Genomic DNA, 27,381 nt, shown 5'->3' with positions numbered 1-27,381 from the left:
TGCCGCTAGGGAATCCTGCTGAGAGGAGGAATGCCTTTGAATCGGGGGAAACGCCGGCAGACCGGAGTGTCAGAGGGCGGAACCTGGCAGGGACCGATGGGCCTTGACCGAAGCAGACAGCCCAGGAACAGCACAGGGTTTTCTCTGGAGCGAGAGAGAATCACCCCTGGGAGACCCAACTGGACTTACTGGAGAGATACCAACTTTGAAAATTCACGCGGTGGTAAGGCCAGAAACTTTCTCATTAGAGACTATTTGGGAAACGATAAATGATAAGATTAAAACTTTGGAAGATCAGGTTAAAATACTAAGTTCTGCTGACACCGATCTGGAGCAGCAAATCGTGTCAAATAGAGAAAAGATAAAGGATATTCAATCGGTTCAGACAACAATTATATGGGATAAGAAAATCTTGAAAATTTGACAAAGAACAAAAATTTAAGACTTATGAAATTCCCTAAAATTTCTCTTAGTTCACCAAGAGATGTATTTAAAAGATACATGAGGGAAATTTTACAAATTGAAGAACAAGCGCTACCACCAATTGCCAAGATTTTTTATATCCCAAAGCCAAGGTTACCGATGGAACGAAGGGAAGGGACAATTTTTCCGGTCCAACAATAATCCTTGAACATATCAGCGATTTTAGAATCTTCTGACACAGATTTGGCAGAGCCAGCAACGTTAATCGTTACTTTGGTTTTAGAGCCTGATAAAGACTGGTTGTTAAGATTATGTCTTAGAAATAGAAATGTTACCTTTTTGGGTTGCAATGTTAGAGCGTTTCCTGATATATTTCATAAAACCCAAAAAAGAAGGAAGGCTTTCTTGCTAATGAGGCCTCAAGTTTTGTTAATTGGAGCGGTATTTTACCTTAAATTTCCCTGCAGATGTATGATAAATTATGGTAGTAATACCTATATTTTCTATGACCCACCTCAATTAATTCAATTTCTTGTTGGGAAATCCCTAGTGAATCCAGTGGGCATCAGTGAAAGTTAATCTAGTCCCTTGTAAAAAGTTATAGATCTCTGTATACTACTGAGTTTTTCTATTTGTAATAAGGGGAAACCTATTTTCTTTAAGTCGAGTATATCCGCCTCCACACCTTTTTGTGGACTTGTAATACAGAGAATAAGAGAAATATTTCTCTTTATTGATTTTTTCTTTGTGGCTTATAAAATTTCCATGTATCTCTGTAAATTCTTTTCAAGAGTATTCTTGTATATTAAGTTATAATGCAATAAAAATAAAAAATAAAAAAAAAGAGGGCATTCCTGTTGGACACCAACTCCCACGATGTCATCAGTAAAGGCCTGTGATGTCAGACCATTGTTGATGACATTGTTTCAAGGTGCCGGCAGACCAGAAATTATGAGGTACAAGGATTAGGTAGGAGGGCCAAAAAAAAAAAGCATGTATCAGGCCACTCCTGTATTAAATAATGCAAAAGATACTAAGCCCCTAACACAGAGCAAAATGCGTGCTATTCAACTTCACTTTTAACAGGCCCACATATGATAAACCTTTAAACAGCATGCTAACAAGCTTATTAGTCACTGGCATGCTGTATACTAAGACCCTGGAACCTGATAGTCTGTGAAATTGAGCTCCTTTCTGTAGCTGTAGTAAACTGTTGTCACACCAGTTCGGCATGCTAGCACTTTACAGAGGAGGGAGTCCATGTTCTTGGCCTTTTCTCTAACATGATGTCTACCCTTCCTCCCTCATGAAACTCTGATCGCTCTGGACATTCCAGTTTCCAGTTACCCAGTGATCCCACCCCAGACTCCAATTTCCCAGATATCTCCCTTCTTGGATAAGCCCTTTAAACCACCTCATCCCAATTTGGTAGGAGAAGAGTCTCTTAGCTCCTATCGACTTGGCTTCCAGTGATGATTTGGTACTGCTTAATAACACTGAAAACGTTGAACCATATTGTCACTGTGTAGCCAGTATGAAGTAAAAGACTATCATGTTGGTTTGACATGGTGAGGGGAAGATTGAGGGATCATAGAGGGGAGGATTGGAATTTTCTGAGAAGTTGGTATCGAAGTGTCTGAAAGAGGGGCATTTAGGGTGCACTGTTGGAACTTAGGCCTCTATAATAGTAAAACTTACACCCACTTATTAAATCCAGGAGAATTGTGCACAGCATATATCTAAATTATGTGCTGAAAAAAAATTAAAGTTAGCAGGCATATTTCCTTGGGCTGTACCATAAGTATGATCTGTGGGCCCAACCCCCTCGTCACGAGTGCAATCCGCACCCTATCACAAGTACAATCCATGGTCCCACTCTCTCCTCTCCACAAATACAATCCACAGCCCCAAACCCCTTGTACGACCTACTGTCCATCCTAAGTAAGATCCACAATCCCACAGTTCACCTTTACCCCAATCCCTTGTAAGTACAATCCACGGTCCTGGTCTCCCGCCACAAGTGAGATCCTTGGTCCCTTGCCTTCCCCAAGTGAAATTGACAATCCCAATCACTACACCCAGGTGTTATTCATAGTTGTTTCCCCTGATTAAGAGCCATGGTCTCACTGTCCCCCATCCCATCCCACCCCACTGTACCCGCATCCCCCATTCCCCCAAGTATGATCCAAACTCCACTGTCCCTTCCCCACTCCTTGCAATGAACGGTTCCCTTATAAGTATGATCTAGGTTCCTGCCTATCCTCCCTTGGCAGAAAAAAATATTTTTACCAGGTAAAACAGCTGATCTTCATGCTTTCCTTCACCATGCAGCCCAGCGGCTCCAATTCAGATTGTGGGGCTATTGTGAATCATGATGTTGTGTTGGCCAGAAGTGGAAGCAGGTCAAAAGTTCTTGTTGCCCCCATTTGCCTTTGGGTAATCTCAATGTGTTTATGCTTCCTGGGGGCTGTATATGGTTCACAGCAGCAAATGGATACATGCAGCAAGTCTGGTCTTTGGCTGGGACTGCTGGATAGGCGCTGAAGGTGGGCGGTGGCAGTGTCCCCACCACGCTGCATGGCCGAGGGAAGCCGTCAGAGCTGCAGAAAGAGGGTAAGAGGAGCCGGCCATGGAACCCTTGGCCGGTCGTCGCAGCAGTACCCCCTCCTCAAGGCCCCCCAGCAGGGGGTTCCATTGGCTGGGGTACCAAATTCCCTCAAGGTCGTGTGAGTCTGCAGTCTGAGGACCTACTGGGTATGGTAGAAAAGGTGTTCCAAGGTTTCTTGGAGTACAGCTGCAGTCAGAGAGAGGCAATGCTTCTCCTTCTCTTGTTGCAGAAGGGTATGAAGACTCTGGGCCTCGTCTTCCTTGAAAGACAATAGGGATAAAAATGCTTTCATGGCTTGGTTATGATTTCTGATGAGGGTTTCATGTTCGGCCCTCTGACATACCAGTTGGTCCTCCTGTTGGGCAAAGACTGCCCTCAAAACATCTCTCCGAGGTGAACTGGAACTGGTCTGGGTCTCCTGAGTCCTTTGGCAAGGAAGGAGGTTAGGAAGGACGGTAGCCATGGTTAAGGACCGGGGAGATTCAATCGGGTCCAGGCAGCACGATGAACAGTGCGGTCCCCATTGGATGAGATCGGCTGTGGCCCAGTCAAACTGAGGTTGATGCTTTTGCAGCCATGGAAGACCCAGAATGACTGGGTTGACCACTGTAGGAAGAACATAAAAGGAGATGAGCTCCGAGTGGCCCTGACCAACCCTCAGTGTAAGAGGTTGGGTAACCCGAGTCACTATTCCAGGAAGGAAGTCCCCATGGACCGATGAGAGGGCCAGGGGTGGAGTTAAGGCATTAGTGGGAATCTGATACTAGTCTACCAGAATCTGTTGAATAAAGTTGGCCCCCATGCCGGAGTCCACTGGGGCCTGAGTAGTAAAGTTGATGGAGGATGTCTCCACTGAGGCTGGCAACAGGAGCAACGGTGAGGTCATGGTGAGGCTGAGAGATATTGAACCCGTGATCCCTTGAAACGGAGAAGGTTCTTTTTTCTCAGGGCAGTGAAGACAATGGTGACCCTGGTTCTTGCAATACAGGCATAGGCCGAGCTGGAGGCGACGGGATTTCTCTTCCTCCAATATATGGGCACGGCTTATTTGCATAGGTTCCTCAGGGTTCTCCGAAAGCAGGAGGTGGTTCTCGACGGCGGGAAATGAGGCCCTCGAGCAGTTCCTCAAAATAGGCTGGTTTTCTCCGGACCACTCTTGAAGTCGTTGGTCCAATTTTCCCGTTAGGTCCATCACCCTTCGAGGGATGCAGGGATCTCCCATGTGGCGAGTTCATCTTTTAGCCTGGGTGCCAGTCCTTTCAAATAAATGGCATGTAGGCTGTTCCCCTGCCAGTTCAGTTCTGTGGCCAGTGTACGGAACTCGATTGCATAATCGGACAGGGAGCGGTTCCCTTGTCTCAGCTGCAACAAATTGGATACCATCGTGGGAAGCTTGTCAGGTTCATCAAAGACTTGCTTGAAGGCGGACATGAATTGTGGGAGACTGGACAGCAGCGGATCGAAATGTTCCCAGAGTGGAGAGGCCCAGGCCAGGGCCTTGCCCTCCAAAAGGGAGAAGATAAATGTTGTCTTGACCAAGTTGTTCAGAAAAAGAGTGAAATGCATCTGGCATTGTTTTAGGAATTCGCGACATTGTTTGGGATCTCCCGAGTAGCTGGTAAGGAGATGGGCGTCCATCCAGGGTCAGGAGGTGGCGCAGGAGCTGCCGATGAAAGTAATGGGATATTTAACCGATTCAGGAAGTCTTGCCGGGTAGCAAGGCGATTCACATCTGCTACCTTCTGGTCCAGAGTTGTCTGGAGCTTCTGAATGATCCCGGAATAGGAATCCAGTCGGGTGTGCAGACACTCCAGGGAGGAGAACAGGGCATTGAGACATTACTGCTGCTCCTGTACCTTGGAAGCCAAGCCAGGAATGGCCTGCAAGGTGGAGGACTCCGCCGAGTCAATGGCCTTTGCAATCTGTTGCGCTGAAGGTGGACCCTTGGCCTGGTGTAGAGTTGGTACGGATCTCTGGTCAGACCCAGAGAGCATCTGTTACCAGGAGGCAGAGTTCATGAGGAGACAGAGGCAAGCTGGAGCTTCGCCAATAACAGTCCGGAGTTTCTGCCGGTTGAGCCCTTGGGTACCCGGACCGCCTGGACTTTGGTGGGCCTCTGGAGTTCTCCTGGAGAGATGACAGAGTAGTTGGACAGGTAAAGGTCAGGCTTGGGGAAGGCAATGTAGTCAGGCAGGCAGAGGTCAGGCTTGGAGAGGTCAGCGTAGTCAGGCAGGCAGAGATCAGACTTGGAGAGGTCAGCATGGTCAGGCAGATGGAGGTCAGGTCTGGAGAGGCCAGCATGGTCAAGCAGGCGAAGGTCAGGCTTGGAGTGAATCCAAAGGAAACCGGAACCGAAGCTTGAAAGGAGCCAGAGCCAACTAGGGAGGAAACCTGTTGCAAAGGCAAGCTCTGACCGTCAGAGCTTGCTTTATATAGGGCTGGAAGAGTGACATCATCCGGGGAGGCCCGGCAGCCCTAGCACGCCACGGCCCCTTTAAATCCCGGGAAAGGTGCACGCACGCGCTAGGGGAAACCACGAAGAGAGGAGAGCTTGGCTGTGGAAAATCGGCCGCGAGATAGGCCCTGAAGGTGGGCGGCAGCGGCGTCCCCACCACACTGCGCAGCTGAGGGAAGCTGGCAGAGCTGCGGAAAGAGGGTAAGAGGAGCCGTCATCGTAACACCTACACCTGGAGGTCCATATTCAAAGGTTACTTAGACAGATAAATCAGACTTATCCAACTAAGTGACATAGTCGCATATTCAGTGGCCACTAAGCTATACTATAATACTATTAACACTCTCCATTCCATGTTCTGCCTAATTCAATGCCTTTTCTTTGTTCTGTATAGAGATGTGAATCGGAACCGGAATCGGTTCGGATTCCAGTTCCGATTCACATTGTGTTTTTTTTTTCGTCTGGTCCGATCGTGGTTTTGTTTATCGGCTGCCCCCAAGCCGATAAACAAAAAAACCACCCAACCCTTTAAAACTAATCCCTTAGCTTCCCCCACTCTCTTGACCCCCCAAAAAACATTTTACAGGTACCTGGTGGTCCAGTGGGGGTCCCGGGAGTGATCTCCTGCTCTCGGGCCGTCGGCTGCCATTAATAAAAATGGCGCCGATGGCCTTTGCCCTTACCACGTGACAGGGTATCCGTGCCATTGGCCGGCCCCTGTCACATAGAGGGAGCACTGGATGGCCGGTGCCATCTTTAAAAATGGCGTCGGCTCTATCCTCGCAACCTCAGGCTTCAAAATTGGTTAGTCTATAAGATGCTACCCGACTCCTGTCATATATGTCTAAGAGACACTCCGTGAAATTAACCACCAGCAGAAACAAATTATAGAAAGTACTTTTTCACTCAACACAAAATCAAGGTGTGGAATCTGTTACCAGAAGATGTGGTCAAGACAAGTAGTATAGCACGGTTTAAAAGAGATTTGGACAAGTTCATGGAGCAAATATCCATAGAACAAGAACATTATTTGCCAGGTAGACTAGGGAAAGCCATTGCTATTTATTTATTTATTTATTTAAAAACTTTTCTATACCATTGCTAAGTTAAATACCATCGCAACAGTTTACATGTAGGCACATATTTAATGTAGGTAAAAGTGTACTATAGTACATTCTAACAGGTGCCGTCAAAGGTTCGGTTACAATATATCATTAAACATAGACATTTAGTGAAGTAGTTCATGACCAATTGTACCAAGGTACTTACACCGGTAGTTTTGTCACATATAGTATTATCGTTATGCTTTATTGTGGTGTGGAGTTCGTAAACTAATCTACTGTACAGTCCTCGGACTGTGTGTCGGTGCCTTTCTGTCTTTTCCTGAATAATTTCTCTCTATTTTCCTGTCTCTTTATAAAATGCTTGTTTAAAAAGCCATGTTTTTAAACTTTTCTTAAATGTCTTGAGATCACTTTGTAGTCTGATCTCTGGAGGCATTGTGTTCCAGATTATGGGTCCTGCTAGTGATTGGGCTCTTTCTCTCACTTGGGTTAGTTTTGCTGTTTTAATTGATGGAATTGTTAGGAGTGCTTTATTTGCTGATCGGAGGTTCCTGTGTGGAATGTGTACCCGTAATGCTGTGTTCAACCAGTCTGATTTCTCATCATAAATTAGTTTGTGAATGATACATAGGGTTTTGTATTTAATTCTGTGTTCAATTGGTAGCCAATGTAACTCTGCTAGGGTTTCAGTTATATGGTCCCTCCTTTTTCCGGTTAGCATTCTAGCTGCTGTGTTATGAAGTATTTGCAGTGGTCTTAATGTTGTATTAGGTACTCCTAACATAAGGGCATTGCAGTAATCTGTGCTGGAGAAAATTAGTGCCTGTAGTATTGTTCGGAAGTCATTTTGAGTTAGTAGTGGTTTAAGTTTTCTGAGTACCATGAGTTTTGCATAACCTTCCTTTACTTTTAGTTGTTTCAGATTGATTTCAGGGTCCATTATTATTCCCAGGCTACGTACTTTTCCCGCTAGTTCAATTTTCTGGTTGTCTTTGAGTATTATTGAGCTTTGACTGATTTCAGAATTTTTTCGTTCTAAGTGTAGAAACTCTGTCTTATCAATATTAATTACAAGTTCCATTTGTGTCAGTAGTTGTTTTATTATGCTTAGGTACATGTTGGCTAGGTTTAATGTTTTCTCTAGAGTGTCCTCTATGGGTAGAATTAGTTGAATATTGTCGGCGTAAATGTAGTGTATAATTCCTAGCCCTGCAAGTAAGTGGTATAATGGCAGCATGTATATGTTAAAAAGGGTCGCAGACAGGGCTGATCCCTGTGGAACTCCTGTTTTGAGATTAATTTTTTCTGATAACGTGTTGTTGATCTGAACTTGGAAAAACCTGTTTTTTAGGTATGAATTGAACCATTTTAATGTTAAGCCATGTAATCCGATTTCTTCCAGTCTATTTAGTAGTATTTTATGGTTTACTGTGTCAAAGGCTGCCGATAGGTCAAGCATTAGTAGAATATAGTGTTTACCACTATCAAAGCCTCTTAGAATGTTATCTGTTAGAGAGAGGAGTAAAGTCTCAGTGCTGTAGTGTTTTCGAAAGCTGTATTGAGATGGATACAGTATGTTATTGTTATCCAGGTGTTCAGCTAGTTGTTTCTGTACCATTTTTTCAATTAGTTTGGCCACTAAAAGAAGATTTGATACTGGTCTGTAGTTGTTTAGGATAAGGGGATCACTGTTTTTTTTCTTAATTATTGGTTTTATTATTGCTCCTTTCAGTATATCTGGCATTGTTCCTTCTTTTAGGGATAGGTTTCTGATTTTAGTCAGAGTTTGGGCTACTATGTTAGCTGATTTCTTCAGTTCAATTGTAGGTAATGTGTCAATTTTGTGTGGGGCGGGGTTTACATTTTTTAGCATATGTTCCACTTCCATTTCAGATATCTCAGTGAAAGATGTCCATGGGTTGACATCCCTTTTTTGCATTTTAATTTCTTGGTTGGCAGTGTTTGGAAGTTTTTCCTCTTAGTTTAGTAATTTTGTCACTGAAAAATTTGGCGATTTCATTACATTTTGTTTCTGGTAGGTTTTGTGGTGATTCTTGTTTGTCATTGGTTAGGTTTGAAACTATTGAGAATAGTGTTCTTGGATTATGTGCAAATTTTTCAATTTTATTGCTGAAATATTCTCTCTTAGCATTAAGTATTAGATGTTTGTAGAAAGCTAGATGCTTTCTGTATTTAGTTAGGTTCTCGGATGTTTTGTGTTTTCTCCATTTTCTTTCCAATGCTCTGAGAGTCCTCTTTGCATCTTTTACTTTTGTATTATGCCAGGGGTTGTTTTGTCTTGCTTCTTTTTTCTGTATCAATTTTATGGGGTTTATTTCGTCAGCAATTGTTTTGGTTGTTTCTAACCATGTTTCAGTGGCAGAACGCTGTTGTTAAAATCAATTTCTGTTAGTTTGTCTTCTAGTTTGTCTTTTAGTTTTTCAATATTAAAAGGTGGTCTGTATTTGCATTCTAAGGGTTTATGATTTTGTTTGATTTGGGGTTTCAGGAATTTTACGTCCGAATGAATAAGGAAATGGTCTGACCATGGAATTTGAGTGTATTCAGATTTGCAGTGTTCTAAATAATTGTGGTTGATGAAGGTGAGATCCAGTGAATGTCCAGCTTTATGTGTTGGTTTGTTTGTTATTAGCGAGAAGCCTAATGCTGTCATAGCATCTAATAGTGCTTGGCATGTGTTAGATAAAGGGTGGGCATCCATGTGAAGATTAAAATCTCCTAACACTATGGTTGGTTTAGAGATATTTAATTGTGTGGTAAGGAACTCAATTAATGGCGATATATTTAATTCTAGGAGGCTTGGTGGGCAGTAGATAAGGCATATTTGTATATTGTTGGTATCAAAAATGGCAATTTCATGATTTTGTGGGGGTATTATTTGTATGGGTTTATATTTAAAGGTTTTTTCAATAATTAGTAAGAGCCCTCCTCCGCGTTTGTTTATTCTGGGGACTGAAAATACTTCGTAGTTTTTGTGAGCTAGTGAACAAGAAGAAGCAGATGTTCTTTTTGGGATCTGCTGGGTATTTGTAACCTGGACTGGCCACTGTCAGAGACAAAAGACTGGGCTTGATAGACCTTGGTCTGACCTAGCAATGGCATTTCTTGTGTTCCTGTGAATTGCATGGCAAACTGCATAGCAAACTGGGCATGCTTTGAATATTCTAGTGATGTATGCTAGTTTATGAAACAATGTTCAGCTAATAACATTGCTGTGATTCATGCCACATAGAGTAAACTGTAAAATATAAGAAACAAAATATAATGAAAGAAGAAAGAATAAATCCAAAAATAAGATCAAAAGAGGAAAAAATAGGGCCAAAAAACAAATCAGGTGATAGAAACAGAGAATACGATTGTAGATGAGAGTTATAAGGCCCATCTAGTCTGCCAAAATGGCTTCCCATTGCAAGCCATAAGACCAACTGATCTCAGGCTTTCCTGCACTTTTCTTTGGCTAGGAAAGTTCCATGCTTCTGTGTGATATTTTGCAGAATCTGGCTAGTGATGTTGCTTTAAACAAAATACAAGAAATAAAAAGAACATTGGTCTATTTTTAAAGATCATCTTTTCAGAATGATATGGCAATTTTTGAAATAATTTAGCTAAAGGTCAAAGAAGAAAACTGAAACTGTGACCTTTAATTTTATCACCAGGTTTCTACATTTATTCATGTATCTGAGCATGGCTGCATTTTATCCTGGCCATACAGTTTAGCATGAAGGAAAACTCTTGCTCCCAGCTGCTTGCACAGCTTCTCCCAGCAGATTGATCATACCTCCACTGTGCTCCACCTCATGTACTAGAAGCTGCAGATTTAAGTGATAAAAGTGTACTGTCAAATGAAAGATACAAATATTTAGGCTGTTTCTGTCCTTTAAGTAGACCATAGGTTATTAGGAACTTGTTTTATCAATGGAAGTAGGAAGGAAGGAGGAGAAGAGATGTTGCTTCTTCTCCAAACAGTTTTGAATTATAATCAATTTGGGGGCCAATTTTTGAAAAGTTAGGCTAATTACCCTGCTTCCACATATTAATACACCATGGAAGAGAGGGAGGAGAGGGAGAGAGAGAGCACACTGTAAGAGGGGGCACTTTTAACTTAGAGGGGGGTTTGGGGGGGGGTAAGTTTGAGGGGGGGAGGGGGTTTACATACCCAGTAGGAGGCACGAACAGCAAAGTTGACATCACTGAAGATTTTATAATATTTGAATTAATGAAAGGTATAAGAGGAGTTGATTTGTACATTGAACATTGCTGTTCGTACCTCCTACTGTGTATGTAGCCCCCCGAAATCTACCCGCCCAAACCCCACGCTGAGTTAGAAGTGCCCCGTCTTACAGTGGTATAAATAGCAGAGTGACATATTCTCTTTAGAGTCTCTATCTCTCTCTCTCTCTCAAAATAGTAGGTGGATTTAAGCTCCTCATCAGAAGTAAAGTTATGTGGATAATAAGCTAATGCATGCTATGGTCAACTTTTTAAAAATGTGGACTTATGCATTTGGCCCCACCCTGGAATGCCCATGTCCCGCCCCTTTTTCTCCACCTTCTTCTTGATGTGCACATGGGTATGTAAGTGTATATATTGTAGCTTTTTAAAATGCACGTTGCTTGCACGAGGCCCAAATATGTGCATATGTGGCCATTTTTATGTGAGCAACGCTTTTAAAATTGAACCGAGATAGTGGCCACTCACCCCAATGAACCAGATAGGCCAAAACTAGGTTAAAAAGGGGTTGCTGGGAACTAGGAAATTATTTACAGTAAACTGTTAGTTTCCCTAGCTTCGTGGTACTCATGGGTAGGAACTGGGTTGTTGCAAGGAGAGGAGGTCTGGAATGCAGGAACTGATACTGGAATTTGGAGCTGATACAGTAACATAAAAGCAAAACAGGAGGCAGTCATGCTTGTCATTTTCAGTGAGTGCATTGGAGGAAAGCCTCTGTGGTACCATGGGACCTTTGATCTCTTGGAGATGCTGGATACCATTGCTGAAGTAAACGACAACACCGTCCAAGGTCCAAGGTCCAATGGGTAGTGCTAAATGCATCTCCAAAGAGCCTGTTTACTAAGGTGTATTAAAAAAGGGCATCACTGCACTGTTTTACTGCAAGCACATTTCTGCAGGATTTCCTAAACTGCAGTTGCAGAGTATTGGAGTTTAGTAAATTCCATTGCAATTGCTGTTCCTGGCTGTGGCAGTGCACGATCACAGCCCTGCTTTATGATAATTAAAGGGACATGAAGGCACATAGACACCCCCACCATCCTCTGCCATCAAATGTTGAAAACATTGAAGACCTCCAGCCTCTCCCTGCCACCGCCATCTCACCCTCCTGGTCCCTATCCCAAAGTGTTAAGAAGCCCTGGCAACCCCTGTCACCGCCCACACCCTCCTACCCATCCCGAAGGCCTGGATCTTCTGGAGCAGGAGAGTGATGCTCAGGTGCTTCTACCCCGCCAGCAGCAAAGTTCAAAACAGTTTTAGCTGAGTTGAGGCTCTCCTTTGCCTTGCACATGAGGGCAAAGTTGATACCAGTTTGAATTTCAGTGCTGGTAGGCAGCAGCAATTGAGCACCGCTTCTGGCTATTTACACAAATGCAAAAATAGAATATTTATTCCTAAATCTCCTGAAGTTCTTTGAGGGAGACAGATTGCTTGGTGAAAGAAATGCATTCCTGCATTCAGATATGTGTTGGGTACGAATGTTATTGCCTAAGTGATGAATTGCTCTAAAGTGGATAAATACAATTGTAATTTGTTAACTTAATTACTGCAGGCATGCCTTCTCATTCACTGGTAAATTCCTTTCCTCACAAATTAGAAGTCTTAAATAATTCATCTAGAAGACTGATTCTTCTATGTAATTTCTGGACATGTCTGAAACATATTTGCAAAACTTGGTTGGGTGCCATTAACTTTTCTTCTTGACTATCACAGGCACACCACAAGCTATAAATTCCTGTTTGCAATGACTTCTCCTACAATTCATTGAAGAAGCATAAATTGCTGCTATGTTGTTAGAGTTTAAGGGTAGCAAGATTTCTTCCTTTAATAGAAAAAACTAGAGTTTAGTAACAAAGAGACCAACATCAGCAGTTTGAATTTCCCCAGAGTTTGGAATAATGAACTCAAGTATACAATAATAATAGTGCCCCCTGTTTTTTTTTTTTTTTTTTAGCATTTAACATCTCAAGATCTCATTGAAGGAGCTTTATAACAGTATGCCCTGTAAGCAAATACTATTACTCAGTGGGAATTGGAATTCATTTTATCTGCCTCTGAAGGATCAAACCACTCATATTGTACCATGATATAAACCCGTGGATGTCAGATGTTAAGGAAGACCTATGTCTTAGATATCAGAATAATCACTCGCATGCATATAGCAAAACCGATGGCTGATCTATATACATTTATTTTGCAAATCATTTTTCATATTATATATGTAACCCTTTGCCAGGGGGTTTGCTGCTGTTTCCCCTAGGGCCATGAAAGGATTATTTTAGCTGGAGTTACTCTCTTCATTCTACTTCTTCTCTCTGCAGATCCCAGGAAGGGATTTCTTGCTCAGGGCAAAGGAAATCCTTCTTGGCTCAGGTGATGGAGTGTTTCTCTTTAAGTGGGTGCATTTTTCTGGTAGTCTATTCCCCTCAGGGACAGACAAGCTGGACCCAGGCTGGGTGTTCAAATACAATTTACTGATTATTTCCAAAATGTCAATCACTGTCCCATATACTTCCCACAACTGCAACTGTACATTTGAAATATTTACATAGCTTGTGTCCATTTCCTTAGCTCCTGAGAGTTTGCCACTGTTTCCTCATTTATGTGCAAATAGCCCAGTAAGATGGGGGGGGGGGGGGGGATCCTAGAAGGGAAACCCCAAACCAAAAACATCTTACCTGAGTCCAAAGTTCTGTCTTTTGCCCACGGTCTGTGTCCTGGTCCCTTTGGGGTGGAGATGTGTTTGGGAGTCTCCAGATCTTGATGTTTCAGTCCCATCCTCTCTTTCCACTCTGTGTGACTTCTCGGGAGGAGAAGTCTGATGTTTCCAGTCTTGAACAAAAACTCACCATCTCCTGTGAGGAGAGGTGGGAAAAAACCTCCACACAAACAAAAGGAAGAAAATCCCAAATTGCTCAAAAACCAAAAATCCCATGCTGGGTAGTGCTGTCACTGCTTTGCTTCCTCTAGGGAGTAGAGGGCTAGCTCACAGGTTTCCAGCCCTGCCATCAGGATTGGGGCTTGTCCTTTTCCCAAAGCACAGGATGTTCCCCAGATTGAAACCCCCCCCCCCCAATAAAAATCTTACTCAAAATTCCCCAAAATCTCTCTTTCTCTTCCAAAAATGACAGGGAGCGTACTGAAGAGAAATCTCCCCTAAATGCAGGACAAACACTAAGTTGGGTTAGTGATCCCAACTCAGCTGGGGAAAAAGAAAAACAATTCCTTACTCTTCCAGAGCCAAACCAAAATGATCACGTTCTCTATACATTCAGCTCCACCTTATGCTCTTGGGATAGCTCACTGGAAAGATGGAAGAGGAATGGAAAATCCTACTAACTTGTTATTAGTCCCAATGGTAAGGGACCTAGGGCCAATAGTGGCTAACCGAAGGATCGCCACATAATGTATATTACAGTTAGGGATGGATAAATCTATTTTGACTTGCTTCAGTCCAGATTTGGACTTAAATATATATTTGTATAATAAAAGTTAGCTATAATCTCATGTGAACCAGGTCAAAAAGATGAGCAGATAAATACAGAGATTCAGAAATACTCCATGAAAGTCATTTACTCAAGTGACAGATATGCATGTTCACACTTATTCATCCAAATATATATATGCCTTTTTTCTCTTGTTCTTCCGCATTTTACTCTATCAAATAACACCCTGAAAATCATTTTAACAGTCTATACCTATTTTTAAACATGAGTTAAATGTTTTTATGCAAAAGCTACTTTTAAAAGGCCAGTGCTACCTTTCCTGCCGAGTATAGATGCAATGGCCTTTTAAAAACTGCTTTTGCTTGCTAAAATGCTTACAGTACATTAGCCATGACAACATTCATACCATTTTTCTTATCATTAGCCATTTTCATTTCATCAACGACTTTACATCCTCTCTCTCAAGCTTATTCTGCCACACCTCAAACACCTGCACTTGTTACATCCCCTACATTTTTTACATTCATATAAACCCTTTTTGACAGATACATTTTATTATTTACTCAGTATAACATGTAAGTGTTAGATCAGCAATAAAATGTATTCTAGCTGACAACACACTGCCATCTGTCTGACTATGTCAGCTGCAGGAACCTCTCTGTCACTGTATCTTTGTCAGCTCCTAAAAAATCCATTTCAGTTATACCTTCTGCTTTTCCTCACTCATTCTGGGTACCAGCACAATTATTTTATGGAGAGGATGGGATATTTTCCACCAGCTTGGGATCTACTTAGTGTTTGGGTAATTGCCAGGTTCTTGTGGCCTGGTTTTGGCCTCTGTTGGAAACAGGATGCTGGGCTTGATGGACTCTTGGTCTGACCCAGTATGGCAATTTCTTATGTTTTAGAAAGAGGAGAAAGAACTGAAAACTGCAGGTAAAGTCAACCAGACAAGTTACCTCATGAAGGTGAGTGGACCTCTCTATAGGAATTGCTTCAACCTTGCCAAGAACCACCATGAGACTAATATATAATGATTACACAGTAAGGGGTCTTGCCTTTTTTTTTAATTTATAATTCTGGATTTTTGAAGTGGCAATATTGACTTATGTTAAAGAATATGGCCCATCAAACCTAACAATTAGGGACATATCTATACACAGATTGTCTTTTCTTTAGTCCAAGCAGATAATGTCATGGATGAAACAAAAAAGGAAACTGCTCTGGTGAGTGTCTTACAGTCCTAATCTACCATAATATTCTGTTATATGATCAATATGTAATTTCCTATAGTATTTCTGGTGACCTCCAAAGACAAAACTTTATGATAAGATTGCTAATAGCATGGATATGGCACCTAGAGAGGTGGAGAGATTCAAGCACAAGTGGAAAGATATGAGAACACAGATAATCTGTTAGGATATCAGGATCAGGTATGCCAGAGGCACTGGCAGGAGATCAACCTTAGAGAATTTGATTGCTGATTCCTTTAGGTATCATGCTCATTGAGGAAGACATCCTGAGGCTGCACAATGAAAACTAATTAACCTTGATAAGAGACAAGTGTGATTGAAGCATTCAACAATATAATCATAACACTCACTTAACTGGAACATGACATGCCTATAGTAAAGCTGTTGTGAGAGTGGGACGAGCTGTTGCTTGCTCGATCGAGATGTGAGCCCTTCGACCACTGCGCAGTTCAGGGAGGAGCCTAAGGCACGCACCGGGGGAGGTGAATGTGTCCAAGCACGGCCTGGAGCTGGACCAAGGCTGGTCTTGGATCAAGGCATGGAACATCATTAGGAAGTGGTACAAGACAGGCTCAGACCTCTGCTGAACCTACACGCACAGGTGAGACCCAGCAACGCAATGCTGATCTCAAGAGTAGCCATCCGGCCACCCGACAGCCCTTCCAGACCCGCTGCTTGGGAACGACGCACGCATGAGGCCAGATGAAGGCTGAGGACAGGAACATGTAACTTGGATGGCTCAGATGAGGGCTTGAGAAGACTTGAGGAACTTGGAAGACTCAAACAAAGACTTGAGGAACTTGGAAAGCTCAGACGAAGACTCAAGGAACTTGGAAGGCTCAGATGAGGACACGAGGAACTTGGAAGGCAAAGGTTCAGGTTTAGGATTCAAGCTCGGATTCAGGATTAGGATTCAGATACAGGTGCAGGGTGAGTGCTGCCCCACAGTGCACCCTACATAGCCGCCCGTGGCTGGTCACAGACCATGCCGGAAATGAAGCAGACTCCAGGTGAGAAGATGAAGACTTGAATCTGGAAACATGACGATAATTCAGGAGAGACCCGCACTGTAGCGTGCCCTACACAGCCGCCCGTGGCTGGTCACGGACCATGCTGAAGCGAAGCAGGCTCTGGGCTTGAATATTGGGCATGGACGGATGCAGGAACAAGGAGCTCCGAAGACCGGGAACAGGGAATCACGGATTCAAGACTCAGGATTCAGAACTCGGATTCAGGAACAGACCTTGGCGTTGAAAGCAAGGGCCGTCCAGATACTTGCATTGCAGACATGAAGGCAGGCCTTATGCCAAGATGCGCCCTATACGCCCCCCCCCCCCCCGGGTTGGTCACGGACCACGACATTGGCACGCCAGGAAAGATGGGCAAGAAGGAAACCTGGAAATAAGACAAAGAGCTGGAGGCTGGAACATCAGGACAAGGACTGGAACATCAGGAACATGGAACAGGCGATGAAGGAGTTTCAAAAAGGAACAAAACCAGAAACATCCACAGGAGACCAGGAACATCCAACAAAGACTATGGAGGACCTTGCACAGTTGCATGTGAAGAGACTACAGGCAACTGTGAAGATCTGATGAGAAGGCCCCGAGGAGAGCAAGCAGAGCCCTTTTATAGGGCTGTACATGGCATAGACTGATGACATCATCTGTTGGGGCCCTGCCGGGCTTTTCCCGCCGCTGGCCCTTCAAATGAAGTGCAGAGACGCGCGTGGGCACCTAGAGGAGGAGTCAGTGTGGTGGTACAGGAGCAGCAACATTGCCGGTGTGCCTGCTGCGAAGAGAGAAGCAGCAGCAGCTCCCTGCTGCAAAGAACAAGGTGACAGCTAGTGGCTCCATGCCGCAAAGAAGAAGAAGCAGCAGCAGCCTGGGGCCATGCAGGAGCAGCAGTCAGGCTGCGATGCAGAGGGCCGGCATCCTGCCAGCAGTGCTGAATCAAGCGATGTTGGGCTTGCCACATGATAGGCGTCGGCGGCATCCAAGCCATACTGGTAGCGAAGACAGCAGCATCCCGGGCCATGTGGGAGCAGCAGCAAGCAGCGGCATTCCGGGGCAGCATGGGCAGGTGAGTGAAGCTGCTCATGGTTGGGGCCCGCGAGCAGTGGAGCACAAAAAAAGCTGCAAGGGCACATGTATATTCTAACAACTATATCAAAAGGGGGAAAACATTAGAAATGGGATGCTGAAAGCACTGCAGAACTATACCAAATTCTTCCAGTGTACACCTAATATAGATGTAGTATTTTAATCTGCATGCCCGAGAGTATGACTTGTCCTCTACTATTTTAGGAATGCACTTACATGACCATCATTCCCTGGAAAAATAATAGGAGCCAACCCACTCTCTATGCCCTTGCTCTCCCTCTCTTCAAGGAGATTCACAATACCTTAGAGATACTAAGCATTTCTGGAATGTAATTCTGGGCCAAAGGGCTGTCCTAAGGTTTGCCAGTTTTATATAACTGGCTAACTTTAAGGTATCTAGGTATGTTCAGCGGAGCGGCTGTGTCCCAGAATATACAGTGCTAGTTAGCTGGTTTGCATAACCAGCTAACTAGCAGAGCCGCATGGCAGCTCAATATGGACTTCATTATTCCTAAAAGGGACTTTTTTGTAGCTTGAACTGATGTCTAAGTAGATGAGCAGGGTACTGCAGTTTCTGAGACAGGTGTTGCTACAGAAGACATCAATGTGATTGTTGAGGCACTTCTTTTATTTCCCTATCATTTCCATTACTCTTTAGCCTGCTCTTATCTGCTGCCCAGCACCTGTCCCCTGCAGCCCCTCACCTCCTTTCTCTCCCCTGGTAATATATGTGAAAGTTAAAGATATGGGTTCAAGGGAGATCACTCCCCTAGCACAGCCATTGCAGAAAAAAATGGTTTGGAGCTCCTACAGGTTTCTGGTGGGAGAATGGCTCCTTCTTTGTCTAAATCTCCACTTTTTCCTGCATATCCTGAGCCAGACCAGTGGGGGAAGAACCATCCTAGAGAAGTTCCTATGAGTCAGTCAACTCTTGAGCATATTTTGGACTAGTTATATTTTGGGAAATGACAAGATAAAGATTTATAATAGGGTTTCCCAAACCTTTAGCCAATGTGATTCCATGCTAGCATTTGAAAATTCACATGACCACAGAGGATGACCAAAACAAATTAGTAGGAGTGCGGTCCCCTTCCAACAATCACATCTTCTCACCCTGTGTGCATTCCAGCTGATCCTCTTTTTCAATCTCCACTCTCTCCAGTTGATCCTCTCTCTCCAGCAGACCTCTCCCCAACAGACCCCTTCTCTCAACCGGATGTCCCTTTTACATCCATCAGCTTCTCTCACATCCTCTAGCCATTTTCCACCCTCCCAGCTGATCCTCTCTCACATCAAGCTCTTCTTATAACCCCCAACTGTTCCTCTATCATTCCCTCCTCACTCTCATCCCCATCCCCTCTATCACTTTCCAGCCTCACCTCCTCCTCTCAATCTCTTCTTTTTCATCCCTCCGTTGATCCCCTTATCCCCATCTCTTTTCTTATAGCCTCTATGTTGAGGTTTGAGAGTATGTGGGCCCTTGGCCCGAGGCCCGAGGTCCACACCATCGGCAGGCGAGGTCAGGCAGAGCAGGGAGCTCTGGGTAGGCCAGGAGGGATTCCCACAGTAGGTAGACAGGCTGATGATAATACCTGTGGGGGCAACAAAATGAGGATTAGAAGCCAAGATGTCAAAAAATTTTTTGATCCTTTATTGGAGACTTAAAATCTTAAAAACGATTTAAAGATTTTAAGTCTCCAATAAAGGATCAAAAATTTTTTTGATATCTTGGGCGTTTTTAAGATTTTAAGTCTCCAATAAAGGATCAAAAAACTTTTTGACATCTTGGCTTCTAATCCTCATTTTGTTGCCCCCACAGCTTTGTTAGATAGCCTTCCTTGTTGCTTTCTGATGATAATACCTGGGCAGAGACCCCCGAAGGGGAAGATGCTAGGCAGGCTGCAGAGTGGGAGGTGCGAGACTGCTGTGCAGGAGGTACTCTGGAGAGGCAACCCCAAGGGGCGGAGCTGAGCAGTGAAGGAGATGCTGATGTAATGACATAGGCCAATCCGTGGAGCAGGGAAGCAAGGGTCAGGTCTCCGATGATGATGTGTGCTTAACCCCGAGGAGTGGAAAGCACTGACAGTCTCTATATGGCATGGAAGCACTGCCCGAAGGAGTGGGGAAGCGCTGGCAGTCTCTGTATAGCACGAGAGCACGATCTCGAGGAGCGGGGAGGCGCGGACAGTCTCAGTATAGCACAGAAGTACTACCCTGAGGAGCAGGAAAGTGATGTTAGTCTCTTGGATAGCACTTAGGCGCAGCTCCAAGGAAAGGGGAAGTGCTGTCGGTCTTGTACAGCATATAGGCACCACCCTGAGGAGTGGGGAAGCACTGAGATAGAACTCCTGATTGGTGAAGGTGTTCCAGGGGGAAGTCCTGAGAAGCAGGGAGCCTTGCAGGATAGGACTTCAAGAGGGCCCAGGGCCAGCCCGAGGACTGGGGGAGGCCAGGAGACCAAGTTCCCGTGGAGTGCACACACTGGCCCCCAAGGAGTCCAAGTAGTTCGATAGCATAGCTACAGGAACATGGAGGCAGGAGCTAGTAGAGATGTGTGGAACTCGTTGCCGGCTAGCTGGGGGCGAAGGTGGAGCTTAAGTACCTTGATCCGATGACATCATCAATCAAGACGCCCCCAAGGTTCACGCCGAAGAGGCTTCAAAGGAGGGCCCGGTAGTGCGAGTGCCTAGGAAGGCCTGGAGTCAACGTGGGTGGTGGAGGCAGCGTCTCAGCCGCCACGAGGAAACCTGAGGAACGAGGTGGTGGAGACTAGCCTGCGCTGTGAGCAGGCCCGGAGAGGGTAGGAGAATGGTGCAGGATGTGAGTAGACATGGTCGCAGCCATCTGCGACTGACGGTCCTAACAGTACCCCCCCCCCCCCTTTTAAGGCCCCTCCCTGGGGCTTTGGGTTTGCGAGGATGCTTGGAATGGAACTGCCGAAAGAGATCCTTGTCCAGGATATTGGCCATGGGTTCCTAGCTGTTCTCCTCAGGTCCAAAGCCCTCCCATGAGAGGAGGTATTCCCATTTTCTTCCATGTTTCCTAATGTTCAGGACATCTCGGACTTGATATTTGACATCAGCCTCTGAGGACAGCGGTAGGGGGTCTGGTGGCTTTTTAGAAAATCCAGAGAGAATCAGAGACTTTAGTAGAGAAACGTGAAAAGCATTGTGAATCTTCTGCGAGGAAGGCAGCTGGAGTCGGTAGGTAATGGGACCCAGAAGGTGGAGCATTGGAAAAGGCCAAATAGATCTAGGAGTAAAGCGAGCTGAGGGTAGCTTGAGCCGAATAAATTTGGTACTGAGCCATACCTTATCCCCAGGTTGAAGCTGGGGTACTGTCCAATGATGGGCATCAAAGGCCTTCTTCAATCTTTGGGCAACCTGTCTGAGCAGCTGTTGGGTATTTTGCCACAATTGCTGCAGTTCTTGGGCGGTTGCTTGCGCTGCCAGAGATGCCACGGACAGCAGGAGCGGGAGTGGTGGCAAAGGTTGGCATCCATTGACCACCTGGAAAGGAGACAAACTGGTGGAGGTGGAGAGATGGGAATTTAGTGCGAACTCTGCCCATGGAAGGAGGTCGGCCCAGTTATCCTGCTGCAGACCCATGTAGGCTCACAATAACTGTTTTAGAATTTTATTGGTCCTCTCTGTTTGGCCATTGGCTTGAGGGTGGTAAGCTGAGGTGAAATCTAATGAAATATTAAACTTCTTGCAGAGAGATTTCCAGAAGCATGCCATGAATTGAACCCTATGGTCCGAAAGAATATGCTTGGTAAGACTGTGGAGGCAGAACACATGCCAAAAGAACAGTTTGGCCAGCTGAGGCACCACAAAGTGAGCCATCTTAGAGAAGTGGTCAACAGTGACCCATATGATATTATTCCATTTGGAGATGGGCAAATCCACTATAAAGTCTGTTGCGGTATGGGTCCATGGCTTGCTTGGAATGGGAAGGGGCCGCAAGAGTCCCCATGGCTTTCTTGCTGGAGGCTTATGGCGGGCACACGTAGGGCAGGACTCTACATAAGCTTGGTTATCCTTTCAAATTGTAGGCCATCAGTAGTACCGCTGAAGAGTGGAGATAGTTCTGGACTGACCCGGATGTCCAGAGGTCAAAGAGTCATGAGCCCATTGCAAAACTTTCTGTTGTAGTAGGCAAGGGACCACCGTCTTTCCCGGTGGTACTGGAAAGATGGCAGATAAAATGACCTTAGCAGGATCTATTATGTGCCGTGGGGTATCGGGTAAATCCTCCCCGACGAAAGACTTGGAGAGAAGGTTGGCACGACCATTCTTATTGACAGGGTGGTAATGCAGTATGAAATTGATTCAAGTAAAGAAGAGGGACCAGTGGGCCTGGCAGTGGTTTATGATCCGTGTATACAGTAATCTGGTGTTGTGCTTCCTCGAGCCAGGGTCGCTATTCTTCAAAGAGCAGCTTGATGGCCAACAATTCTTTATCCTCGATGGCATAATTATGTTCCGCCAGCGAGAAGCGTCGGGGAAAAAAAAGAACAGGGGTGTAGTGAGTAGTGGAGTATTGACTCAGTACAGTTCCTATTCCCATGACTGAGGTGTTGACCTCAACCACAAACGGGCGCGTAGGGTCCGGATGGCAAAGACAAGGTTCCTTAAGGAAGGCAGACTTTAGGTCCTGAAAGGTGGTCATGGCTTTGGGCGACCACTGAGGGGGTTGACTCCCTTGCAAGTCATGGTGGTGAGTACTGCAGTCAGGGTAGAATAATGCTGAATAAAGGAGCGATAGTAATTAGTGAAGCCAAGGAATCTCTGGAGAGCCTTGAGGCCCGTAGGTTGAGGCCAATCATGGATACTCTTCAGTTTTTGAGGGTCCATTCGAAAACCCTGGCTGGACACCACATAGCCCAGGAAAGGAATGGTCTCGTTTGAAGGAGCACTTCTCAAGCTTGGCAAAAAGTTGATTATCTCGCAGACGCTGGAGAACACGAAAGATGTCCTGGCGATGGCTTTGAAGGTCTTGCAAGAAGACTAGAATATCATTGAGGTATACAACTATGCACTAGTAAAGCATATCTCTGAAAACCTCATTCATCAGGTTTTGAAACACCGCAGGCGCATTGCAAAGCCCGAATGGCATCGCAAGGTATTCAAAGTGACCATCTCGTGTGTTAAAGGCAGTCTTCCACTCGTCACCCTCGCGGATCTGGACCAGATTATAGGCTCCAAGGAGGTCTAAGTTCAAAAAGATCTTTGCTCCTTGAAGCCTGTCGAAAAGCTCAGAGATAAGTGGCAGTGGGTAGCGATCCTTGAGAGTAATTTCATTTAGGCCTCGATAATCGATGCAGGGATGGAGGGAGCCATCTTTCTTCCCAACGAAGAAGAATCCTGCTCCTTGGAGGGCCGGATGAACCCTTTCATGAATGAACTCAGACATGGCTTGGGTCTCCATCTGTGAGCAGGGATAGATCCTACCCTGAGGAGGCTCTGTGTTAGGCATTAAATTTATTGTGCAGTCATAAGACCGGTGAGGAGGTAGCGTATCCGCACATGTACGCTCGATTTTATAACTTGCGCGCGCAGGCGTGTGCAAGTTATAAAATCGGGAGGTCGGCGTGCGCAAGGGGGTGTACAGTTGTGCACCCTGCGCGCGCACCAAGCCACGCTGCCTTCCCCCGTTCCCTCTCAGGCTGCTCCGAAATCCCTTCCCACACCTTCCCCTAACTTTTCCCTTCCCCCTAGCCCTACTCTAATCCCCCCAAATGTTTATCTTACCTTTTGCACCTGCCTCTGAGCAGGCGCAAGTTGTATGTGCCAGTAGCCAGCCGGAACGCGATCCTCTGACCCCGACCTCACCCCGGAATGCCCCTCCCCTGCCCCGTCTCTTTTTGCAAGCCCCGGGACTTACACACGTCCCGGGGCTTTACTCGCGTCGCCGGGCCTTTTAAAAATAGGCCCGGCGCATGTAGACCTGGTTACGCACGTAAATCCTCTGGATTTACGCGCGTAACCCTTTTAAAATCCGACCCTTAATCTTTTAGGTCCCAGTAGTGAATGTGAATCCTCCCTGAGGTATGTTACGTGCCCTTTTCTTGATGTTTGTACTGCAGAAACAGGCAGGAGACAGAGTGGGTGTTCAAAAACCTTTACTTTGATTTAGCAGAATTAAAATAAATGTCCAATCAATATATTATTTGTATTGTTTCACATCTATGGTCTATCTGGGTCATAATGAGAACCCCCCCCTCTCTTTTTTTCTCTCTGTCTCTCTCCTCTCTCCTGTGCAGATGTCCTGTTCACTACTTTCTGGAGACACCTCACCCCTTAGTAATCTGTGTGGGCAAGTGCCTCGACTGTGAAGGGAAAACCAAGGAGAGGCTTCCATAAATCCCCAAAAATCTTGTACCCACAGTCCAACAGAGTCCCAGACATCCCCAGCTTGTGTCCCAAGTTCCCTAGGATGGAGAGCCGGTTGGGGGTCTTCAATTCGATCTTGAACTCTTCTCTTCTGAACTCCTTCTGAATTTGGCCTCCAGGAGAAAAGGTCCTTTTCTGGAGACTCTTTCACAGCCCATCCCACACAGTGAGAAAGGGTGGTAAAAATAACCCCTCCACACTACAATCTTTTCACAAATCCAAAAATGTCACCATAGGGTGAGGAGACACTGAAGTCCTCTCACTGGATAAAAAGGAAATAACAGGTCTTCTCTCTCCTGTCCTTTGGCTACAAGGGTTACCTCACCAACGGGAATAGGATTCATCTGGGCACAAACCAACTCGAGGAGAGCTTCACGATAAAGTCCTTTTTAATGCCAGGCAAGTGGTGCACTGGAACTGAGCAACTCCCAACCTAAACACAACTCAGGAGCAAAAATCAGCTCCTAACTCATCAAAACCCATACTAAACTGACCACCCACACTAAAGCTCTGACTCTCCCTCCCCCCTAACTGATTCAGACAGACTCAGAGGGAGGTGCTGCAGAAATTGGTATGTCCCCTTCGCTAACACCTACAAGGGCAGGAATCTATGGCCACCAAGTGGGAGACCATGGGGTCCCCACACTTATGTCTGATAGGGAAATCATTTTCCTTTTATTTTCAAATGTACATTTTCCTTGTACTTATATGATAGATATATTTTCTGTGCCATGAAAATACTCTCACAGACTTCATCTCTCGTTCAGGTTTTGTTTCAAGGCTCTGTCATCATCATTTCCCAAGAGTGTTATTAAAATTAAAGATGCCACTTGCACTCACACTATATTTCTTTGGGAAGAGAAGTTCTCACTGCATTGCGGTGTCAAAGCCGTGAAATAAAGATGAAGGCATACACATGCTGGCTATGTAAACTAAAATGCAAAAAAAAAAAAAAAGATGAAGGCCAGATTAGGAGGGACGACAGCCAGTCTTTCTTCCAGTGCCAGCCTAAGGAGTTTATTGTTAATTGTTTAACTCAATACAGTTTTAATTAATTTCAGTGCTATTGTCAAGGTGAGGTTTATAGGAATAGGAATGTGCATTAATATGCTTTCTTGTAATGAAAGTCTATTTTTGGTTTGCTCTAAGTGGAACAAACCGAAAATAGACTTCCCTGAAAATACACAAAAATATTTGGATATTTGGTTTGTTACTTACTAAGGGGCCTGCCTGGGCCCTCTGCTGCTGCTTGACCTGACCTCGGCCTGAGTCAGTCCTTCCTGGGCCACTGTGAACAACCCAACCTTCTGCAAATAAGCCAAGGCATCCTCAGGCCCCCCCCCCCCTCCCAAATAAGCCCGGGTGAGTCCTCCCCGGTCCCGACTTACTCCTTCCATGCAGAAATGGACATGAGTGATCCCTATTTATTTATTTATTAGTGTTTTTTTTATATACTGCTCATCGTTTGTACCCCACAGGCTCCCCTTAAAAAATGGTGCCAGCCTAAGGCACCATATTCTTTTATACCCATAAAGTAATACAGCCTTAAAGCAATATGAGTATAAAATACCCCAGCACTTCCAGCAGCCTGGACCCTGGACACATCTTCTGTCAGGACAATCTTATCCACGGGGCCCATCACAGAAACAGAGGAAACCTCAGGAAAGGTACAAGATTTTCCTTTCCCCATGAAAATCAAGGAAATGTGTAGCCCCAACCAGGGGTACAGACTGTGTGCTAACGGATCACCCTCTTTGAATAGACTTCGGAATTATACTGTTCCTGTGAACCAACCAAAATACACTAGAACAGAACAATTCTGCTTAATTATTGCAAGAGACATCTGCAGCAAAAGCTGTACATAAACAAAAGGTTAAGTACATAGGCCGGTGCTAAAATCTGTAAACAGTATATGCAGCTTTAGAGTAACTTATCACATACGCCAATGCACACTTCTATGATGAGTATAAACAGTTTTACATAATATTCTGAACTGAAAAAAAAAAAAAAAAAAGACTCATTAAAGTAGTAAAACTCTGTATTTGCTGGTACCCGGGCCTAGTATACCTTTGAATTATCAGTGAGCTCATTATATTTCCCCAGGGGTGGGTGTACTGCTCCATTAACTGCTGGGCCCAGTCTTGTTCATGCTTAAGCAGAGACAGTTGTTTCTCCCAACCCTCTCCACAGGAGTGCACTCAGTATGTAAAGTTCAGAGGTGGATTGGCCTATTGGGGCTTCGGGCATGCCCAGGTGGGCCTGTGCACCCAATTACGTGGTTGGTGTTGGTGGCTGCAGCCTCATGCCTGCGACCGACACTAGGTCCCCAGCACTTCTCACACAATAGGAGCCTCCTGCTACCTATATCTATATTTGGCCCCTTCTGCTGCATTCCCGTGAGCGCCGTGGCCTCCCGTAGCTGGAGAGAAACCTGACAGTCAGAAACGTGATTATAGTGGAATTAGCGGCTCCTTCCACCATCTGTGCAATTTTCGCTCAGTTCCCTGTCCTCTCACGGCTCTCCTGGATCCTCTCCCCCACCTTCAGTCCACCTCTCCTCTCCGGCTCTAACTCTTGGTGGGAGGCAGCCAGGAGGCAGAGCCAGGGAGGAGAGATGGCTGAAGGTGGGGGGAGAGGATCCAAGAGAGCCATGAGAGGATAGGGAACTGCCCCTCATGTCTCCTCTGCCGACTCGAACTCTTCCACAGGCCCTGGCAAAAAAAACAAAACACTAAATAGAATATAGGGTCTTGCAGTCCGCGATTCTCACGGCAAGAGTTACAATCTCCCATAGCAGCAGGCAACCAACTAAGACACCGTTATCCCAGGGCTTTGCCTGAACCCCCTAAACAGCAATAAGTGAGTATAAAGGGTTTTTTTTATTATTCACAGCAGCTGCTGCAGCTTTTAAACCCTGGAGGAGGGAGAAGAGAGAGTGCATGAATGACTGGGCATTTGTGTGACCAGTCAGAGTCTGTGTAAGTGTGTATGTGTGACTGATCATTTGTGTGTGTCAGTGAGCATGTGACAATGCCTGTGTGACTGTGTGTGTCATCAAATAGGTGTGACAGTGTGTGTATCAACATGTGACTGATTATATATGTGTCAGCATCTGAGATGTGTGATCATGGGTGTGCCAGCATGTGAGTGCATGTGTGTGTGTGTGTGTATCAGCATGTGGGAGCATATGTGTGACTGATCATGTGTGTCAGCATGTAGGAATCTATATGTGATTTATCATGTATGTATCAGCATGTGAAAGTATGTGTAACTGACTGTGTGTATCAGCTTGTATGCGAGTATATGTGTGACTGAAACATAGAAACATAGAAACATAGAAATGACAGCAGAAGAAGACCAAATGGCCCATCCAGTCTGCCCAGC

Source organism: Rhinatrema bivittatum, chromosome 1 (genome assembly GCF_901001135.1).
Source record: "Rhinatrema bivittatum chromosome 1, aRhiBiv1.1, whole genome shotgun sequence".
NCBI lineage: Eukaryota > Metazoa > Chordata > Amphibia > Gymnophiona > Rhinatrematidae > Rhinatrema > Rhinatrema bivittatum.
The sequence above is the reverse complement of the archived record's forward strand: the minus strand, read 5'-3'. Positions refer to the sequence as shown.